Source organism: Rutidosis leptorrhynchoides, chromosome 3 (genome assembly GCF_046630445.1).
Source record: "Rutidosis leptorrhynchoides isolate AG116_Rl617_1_P2 chromosome 3, CSIRO_AGI_Rlap_v1, whole genome shotgun sequence".
Lineage (NCBI taxonomy): Eukaryota > Viridiplantae > Streptophyta > Magnoliopsida > Asterales > Asteraceae > Rutidosis > Rutidosis leptorrhynchoides.
This window is the reverse complement of record NC_092335.1, coordinates 515,875,442-515,884,695: the sequence shown is the minus strand read 5'-3', so window position 1 is coordinate 515,884,695 and position 9,254 is coordinate 515,875,442.

Genomic DNA, 9,254 nt, shown 5'->3' with positions numbered 1-9,254 from the left:
CTGATGGTTTCTGATGCTCAGCTTTGACCTTAGAACACGTCAAACATTCTCCTACGTATTTAGCAACATCGGCTTTCATACCCGGCCACCAAAAATGTTTCTTGAGATCCTAGTACATCTTCACCGTTCCAGGATGTATTGATTATCTGGTTTTATGAGATTCTTTAAGTACCATTTCTCTCATATCTCCAAATTTTGGTACCCAAATCCTTTCAGCCCTATACCGGGTTCCGTCTTCCCGAATATTAAGATGCTTCTCCGATCCTTTGGGTATTTCATCCTTTAAATTTCCCTCTTTTAAAACTCCTTGTTGCGCCTCCTTTATTTGAGTAGTAAATTTATTATGAATCATTATATTCATAGATTTTACTCGAATGGGTTCTCTGTCCTTCCTGCTCAAGGCATCGGCTACCACATTTGCCTTCCCCGGGTGGTAACGAATCTCAAAGTCGTAATCATTCAATAATTCAATCCACCTACGCTGCCTCATATTCAGTTGTTTCTGATTAAATATGTGTTGAAGACTTTTGTGGTCGGTATATATAATACTTTTGACCCCATATAAGTAGTGCCTCCAAGTCTTTAATGCAAAAACAACCGCGCCTAATTCCAAATCATGCGTCGTATAATTTTGTTCGTGAATCTTCAATTGTCGAGACGCATAAGCAATCACCTTCGTTCGTTGCATTAATACACAACCGAGACCTTGCTTTGATGCGTCACAATAAATCACAAAATCATCATTCCCTTCAGGCAATGACAATATAGGTGCCGTAGTTAGCTTTTTCTTCAATAACTGAAACGCTTTCTCTTGTTCATCATTCCATTCAAATTTCTTCCCTTTATGCGTTAATGCAGTCAAGGGTTTTGCTATTCTGGAAAAGTCTTGGATGAACCTTCTGTAGTAACCAGCTAGTCCTAAAAACTGGCGTATGTGTTTCGGAGTTTTCGGGGTTTCCCACTTTTTCACAGTTTCTATCTTTGCCGGATCCACCTTAATACCTTCTTTGTTCACTATGTGACCGAGGAATTGAACTTCTTCCAACCAAAATGCACACTTTGAAAACTTAGCGTACAATTCTTCCTTCCTCAATACTTCTAACACCTTTCTCAAATGTTCACCGTGTTCTTGGTCATTCTTTGAGTAAATAAGTATGTCATCAATGAAAACAATGACAAACTTGTCAAGGTATGGTCCACACACTCGGTTCATAAGGTCCATGAACACAGCTGGTGCATTAGTTAAACCAAACGGCATGACCATAAACTCGTAATGACCGTAACGTGTTCTGAAAGCAGTCTTTGGAATATCATCTTCTTTCACCCGCATTTGATGATACCCGGAACGTAAGTCAATCGTTGAATAAACAGACGAGCCTTGTAGTTGATCAAATAAGTCGTCGATTCTCGATAGTGGGTAGCAGTTCTTGATGGTAAGTTTGTTCAACTCTCGGTAGTCGATACACAACCTGAATGTACCATCTTTCTTCTTGACAAACAAAACAGGAGCTCCCCACGGTGATGTGCTTGGTCGAATGAAACCACGCTCTAAAAGTTCTTGTAATTGGCTTTGTAATTCTTTCATCTCACTGGGTGCGAGTCTGTAAGGAGCACGAGCTATTGGTGCAGCTCCTGGTACAAGATCTATTTGAAATTCAACGGATCGATGTGGGGGTAATCCCTGTAATTCTTTCGGAAATACATCGGGAAATTCTTTTGCAATGGGAACATCATTGATGCTCTTTTCTTCAGTTTGTACTTTCTCGACGTGTGCTAGAACAGCATAGCAACCTTTTCTTATTAGTTTTTGTGCCTTCAAATTACTAATAAGATGTAGCTTCGTGTTGCCCTTTTCTCCGTACACCATTAAGGGTTTTCCTTTTTCTCGTATAATGCGAATTGCATTTTTGTAACAAACGATCTCTGCTTTCACTTCTTTCAACCAGTCCATACCGATTATCACATCAAAACTCCCTAACTCTACTGGTATCAAGTCAATCTTAAATGTTTCGCTAACCAGTTTAATTTCTCGATTCCGACATATATTATCTGCTGAAATTAATTTACCATTTGCTAATTCGAGTAAAAAATTACTATCCAAAGGCGTCAATGGACAACTTAATTTAGCACAAAAATCTCTACTCATATAGCTTCTATCCGCACCCGAATCAAATAAAACGTAAGCAGATTTATTGTCAATAAGAAACGTACCCGTAACAAGCTCCGGGTCTTCCTGTGCCTCTGCCGCATTAATATTGAAAAATCTTCCGCGGCCTTGTCCATTCGTGTTCTCCTGGTTCGGGCAATTTCTAATAATGTGGCCTGGTTTTCCACATTTATAACAAACTACATTGGCATAACTTGCTCCGACACTACTTGCTCCGCCATTACTCGTTCCGACACCATTTGTTCCTTTTGTTCTATTAACCCCTGGTCCGTAGACTTCAAACTTCGCCGCGCTATGACCATTTCTTTTACACTTGTTGCAAAATTTGGTGCAGAACCCCGAGTGATACTTTTCACACCTTTGGCATAGCTGCTTCTGATTGTTGTTGTTGTTGCGGTTATTATTGTTGTTAGGATGATTGTTGTAGTTGCTGTTGTTGTTGTTGTTGTTGTTGTTGTTGTTGGGCCGTTTGTTGTAGTTGCGATTGATGTTGCGATTGTTGGGATAATTGTTGCAATTATTGTTGTAATTGCTGTTGTTGTTGTATTGGTGATTCTTATCACCGTTTTCCTCCCACTTTATTTTGACTTGCTTTACATTGGCCTCTTCAGCAGTCTGTTCTTTAATTCTTTCTTCAATCTGGTTCACTAGTATGTGAGCCATTCTACATGCCTGTTGTATGGAGGCGGGCTCATGTGAACTTATATCTTCTTGGATTCTTTCCGGTAATCCTTTCACAAACGCGTCGATCTTCTTTTCCTCATCTTCGAATGCTCCCGGACACAATAGGCACGATTCTGTGAATCGTCTTTCGTACGTGGTAATATCAAATCCTTGGGTTCGTAACCCTCTAAGTTCTTTCTTGAGCTTATTGACCTCGGTTCTGGGACGGTACTTCTCGTTCATCAAGTGCTTGAATACTGACCACGGTAGTGCGTACGCATCGTCTTGTCCCACTTGCTCTAGATAGGTATTCCACCATGTTAACGCAGAACCTGTGAAGGTATACGTAGTTTACTTCACTTTGTCCTCTTCAGTACACTTACTTATGGCAAACACCGATTCGACCTTCTCGGTCCACCGTTTCAATCCGATCGGTCCTTCGGTTCCATCAAATTCCAAAGGTTTGCAGGCAGTGAATTCTTTGTAGGTGCATCCTACACGATTTCCTGTACTGCTAGATCCAAGGTTATTGTTGGTATGTAGCGCAGCCTGTACTGCGGCTATGTTTGAAGCTAGAAAAGTACGAAATTCCTCTTCATTCATATTCACGGTGTGTCGAGTAGTCGGTGCCATTTCCTTCAAAATAGTCCAATGGAACAAGTTAATCATACAGAATATTAAGAGTAGTTAATAGTATTTCGTAGCATAATATGAACTCATTTATAAAAGCTTTTTCTTCATATTAGCGTTTTATAAGTTTAAATTCGGGTAGTACCTACCCGTTAAGTTCATACTTAGTAGCTAATATACAATTCAACTACTACAATTCTATATGAAAAACTGATTATAATTATATTTCGCGTTCAAACTTTTACACAATATTTTACAAACTTACAATACCGCTTATTTTACATATAGCATGAAATATAGCACACAATAAATTTGATACAAGATGGTTGTGAAGATAATTCTAGCTAGTACACAATTCGTTCAGCAAAGGCAATAAAGACACGTAATTCATACGTCCAGAAACAAGTCATGCATTCTGGTTTTACTAGGATTACTTCCCATCCTTGGTCTTGTGGAACATAACCGTTATGGCCGTTGATAAGACAGCGTGTTGTAACAACGTCAAAGGGACGAGGGTTACGTAATGTCCAACAGTCCCGTAACAATCTAAAAACCTCATTTCTTACCCCAATTACCGACTCCGTCACTTGTGGAACGTTTTGTTTAATAGTTGTAGGCCGATGTTCTTGTTCTCACTTTGGTGAGAAGCGAACATTAATAATCCGTAAGCATAACATGCTTCTTTATGTTGCATGTTAGCCGCTTTTTCTAAATCACGAAGTCCAATATTCGGATATATTGAGTCAAAATAATTTCTTAACCCATTGCGTAAAATAGCATTTGGGTTCCCCGCAATATATGCGTCAAAGTAAACACATCGTAACTTATGGATTTCCCAATGTGATATACCCCATCTTTCGAACGAAAGCCTTTTATAAACCAAGGCATTCTTGGAACGTTCTTTGAATACCTTACAAACTGATCTCGCCTTAAATAGTTGTGCCGAGGAATTCTGACCGACTCTAGACAAGATTTCATCAATCATGTCTCCGGGTAGGTCTCTTAAAATATTGGGTTGTCTATCCATTTTGTGTTTTTATACTGTAAAATAGACAAGAGTTAGATTCATAAAAAAAAATACTTATTAATACAAGCAATTTTTACATATATCTTAAAGCATAAGCACACTATATTACATATATTACACCACACGAATACAACTATCTTATTCTGACTCGCTCGTTTCTTCTTCTTCGGTTTTGGTTCGTTTTGCCAAGTTTCTAGGGATATATGATGTTCCCCTAATACGAGCCATCGTTATCCACATTGGTTTAGAAAAACCTGGTGGTTTAGAGGTTCCCGGGTCATTATTACAACTTAAGGACTTCAGGGGTTGATGATACATATAAAGTTCATCGGGGTTGGAATTAGATTTCTCTATTTTTATGCCCTTTCCCTTATTATTTTCTTTTGCCTTTTTAAATTCAGTTGGGGTAATTTCTATAACATCATCGGAATTCTCGTCGAAATCCGATTCATCGGAGAATTGGTAATCCTCCCAATATTTTGCTTCCTTGGCGGAAACACCATTGACCATAATTAACCTTGGTCAGTTGGTTGAGGATTCTCTTTTACTTAACCGTTTTATTATTTCCCCCACCGGTTCTATTTCTTCTTCCGGTTCCGATTCTTCTTCCGGTTCCGATTCTTCTTCCGGTTCCAACTCTTCTTCTGGTTCCTCTTTGGGAACTTGTGAATCAGTCCACGAATCATTCCAATTTACATTTGACTCTTCATTATTATTAGGTGAGTCAATGGGACTTGTTCTAGAGGTAGACATCTATCACATAATATCAAACACGTTAAGAGATCAACTAGTTGTCCACAGTTAGATATACAGAAATAAATCGATAAATATTATCTTGAATCAATCCACGACCCAGTGTATACGTATCTCAGTATTGATCACAACTCAAACTATACATATTTTGGAATCAACCTCAACCCTGTATAGCTAACTCCAACATTCACATATAGAGTGTCTATGGTTGTTCCGAAATATATATAGATGTGTCGACATGATAGGTCGAAACATTGTATACGTGTCTATGGTATCTCAAGATTACATAATATACAATACAAGTTGATTAAGTTATGGTTGGAATAGATTTGTTACCAATTTTCACGTAGCTAAAATGAGAAAAATTATCCAATCTTGTTTTACCCATAACTTCTTCATTTTAAATCCGTTTTGAGTGAATCAAATTGCTATGGTTTCATATTGAACTCTATTTTATGAATCTAAACAGAAAAAGTATAGGTTTATAGTCGGAAAAATAAGTTACAAGTCGTTTTTATAAAGGTAGTCATTTCAGTCGAAAGAACGACGTCTAGATGGCCATTTTAGAAAACATACTTCCACTTTGAGTTTAACCATAATTTTTGGATATAGTTTCATGTTCATAATAATAATTATTTTCTCAGAATAACAACTTTTAAATCAAAGTTTATCATAGTTTTTAATTAACTAACCCAAAACAGCCCGCGGTGTTACTACGACGGCGTAAATCTGGTTTTACGGTGTTTTTCGTGTTTCCAGGTTTTAAATCATTAACTTAGCATATCATATAGATATAGAACATGTGTTTAGTTAATTTTAAAAGTCAAGTTAGAAGGATTAACTTTTGTTTGCGAACAAGTTTAGAATTAACTAAACTATGTTCTAGTGATTACGAGTTTAAACCTTCGAATAAGATAGTTTTATATATATGAATCGAATGATGTTATGAACATAATTACTACCTCAAGTTTAGTAGGTAAACCTACTGGAAGTGACAAGAAATGATCTAGCTTCAAAGGATCTTGGATGGCTTGAAAGTTCTTGAAGTAGGATCATGACACAAAAACAAGTTCAAGTAAGATTTTTACTCGAATTAAGATAGTTTATAGTTATAGAAATTGAATCAAAGTTTGAATATGAATATTACATTGAATAAGGAAGATAACCTACTGTATATAACAAAGGTTTTTTGATCTTAGATGATTACTTGGAATGGATTAGAAAGCTTGGAAGTAAATTAGTAAACTTGAAGGGATTTTTGAAGTGTTCTTCCTATGATGATTATAGCTTGATTCTTGAAGTGATTTTTGATGAAGATGATGATTAACTACTGGAAAAATACATTCATAATAGTGTGTGTGTGTTGAGAGAGAATTAGAAAGAGAATTGGAAGTGAAATTGAGTGAATGATGAGTGGTAATTGGTGAGTGGTGAGTGGGGTTAAAAGGAGTTCTAGTTAGTTGACTAGCTCATGGTAGAAGTTAAAATTGATTAGTCATACATGACATAATCAAGAGTGGAATCCCATGCTAGTTCCTATTGGTATATACCCATAGTAAGTACGTTTTGAAGCTGTGTATAATACGGGTAAGAATACGACTAGAATTCTTGATGAAAGAAAAGAATGGGAAAGTAACTGTAACCATTTTCGTTAAGTATGAGTGTTTTGATATATGTCTTGAAGTCTTCCAAAAGTATTTTAATACATCTAAATACACTACATGTATATACATTTTAACTGAGTCGTTAAGTCATCGTTAGTCGTTACATGTAAATGTTGTTTTGAAACCTTTAAGTTAACGATCTCAATTAATGTTGTTAACCCATTGTTTATTATATCTAATGAGATGTTAAATTATTATATTATCATGATATTATGATATATTAATATATCTTAATATGATATATATACATTTAAATGTCGTTACAACGATAATCGTTACATATATGTCTCGTTTCGAAATCCTTAAGTTAGTAGTCTTGTTTATATGTATATAACTCATTGTTAATATACTTATGGAGATACTTACTTATCATAATCTCATGTTAACCATATGTATATCCATATATATATCGTCATGTAGTTTTTACAAGTTTTAACGTTCGTGAATCGCCGGTCAACTTGGGTGGTCAATTGTCTATATGAAACATATTTCAATTAATCAAGTCTTAACAAGTTTGATTGCTTAACATGTTGGAAACATTTAATCATGTAAATATCAATCTTAATTAATATATATAAACATGGAAAATTTCGGGTCACTACAAACAAGTCATTAGAAAGATTCTAGAAAACTTTCATTTATTTAATTAATTTGTAATTTAATTTATTTATTTAACATAGTTTATTTATTTATATATATATATATATATATATATATATATATATATATATATATATATATATATATATATATAAATGCCGTACATATATATGTATATGTATATATATTTTCATATATATATATTTTTATATTAATATTACTCCATATACTAATTTATTTATTTTCCTTATTTATTTATCATTAGTATTTCTTTACTCCATATCCATATTCTATATCTATATATATTTTGTTTATAAAAAGTACACTCCAACCTTTGCACCTTTTATTCATGTTTTATTTATTTGTAACGATGGTGATCCAAGTCCAATAAGTCTCGGTAATTTTAATTACCCTTTAATCACGTTGGCTTCACAGAACCAAAAAGTCTCGGTTTTCCTAACCAGTTTAGTTTTAAAGTCGACATAGGACATTTCCTAAGTTCTAAGTTTGTGTTTGTTAAATTCTTTTAACGGTCATCGACAATTTAACACAAAAGCATAACGGAAAAAGTCGGGTTGTTACAGTACCCACCCGTTATTGGAAATTTCTTCCCAAAATTTAGTCGTTGCCATCAGTCGGCGTTGCATTTTCAAATAGGTGAGGATATTTCTCTTTCATTTGGTCTTCACGTTCCCACGTGAACTCATGTCCTCGATGGTGTAACGACCCGACCAAAACCGTTATTGACGGCGCCGTTAGCTTAGGTCCCGTTGCGTGGTCGTAGTCCCTATATGAGACTCGTTTGACCAAAATTATGTCGCATTCATTTGAAAGGTACAAGACTTGCAAGTTTAGTTTACAAAACCGTTCAACAACAAGTCTAAGTTTACAAAGGTCATAAAGTATAAATGAAATAACTTGCGACATAATATAAGTTGAAAAACACAGTTGCTATAAATAGCGTAAGTATGTAAACAATATGTTTGAATCCAAAGGTGCTATCACTAGCGTATGCATGTATGTATGCTTGACTCCAAGCATGAAATCAGAGTGTATGCATGTATGCTTGACCCCAAGCAAGTATGAGTGTATGCGGAAGCATGTATCAAATAGCCAAGTATGAACCTGAGAAACATATAGAAAACTGTCAACGAAAAACGTTGGTGAAATCATAGATGTATTTGTAAACGTTGTTTTTGAACCACAAGATTTAGTATTCCCATAGTTGATTATCAAAATCGTTTGCATTCCAAAAGTATTGTTCGCGAGCACCCAATTATCAAGACTTAACGTTTCCTTCCATAGAACCCCATCACAATAGTGTTAGAACATACACTGTTTCTCAAAAATATATTTCATCCGCATAACGGTAGCGAACCGTCCGAATGAGGGTTTGTCAAACCCGTATGGCCACACAATATAAGTTCTCGCTTACACCCTGCAAGTGTAACTAATGATAATCGAATTGAGGATTTTTGTTCTAACTCGCTGTGGAATGTTTGTTTTCCTTGTACTTGTGTTCAAAGTAGTAAAGCAAGTAGTACAAAATGTAACAAAGTATATGTTTCTCAGCCCACAATTTAAGTATAAAAAGTTGTTGAAAAGGTGGGACTATGATCTCACCTCGAGTGCACGAGTATAAAAGTACTTCACAAAGTAACGTATGCATGAAAGTTGCTTAGCCTTGACCTAAACAAGTAAGTTGTATCAATTAACCGGTTACGACACAAGGTCGGGTGAAATGTGTTCA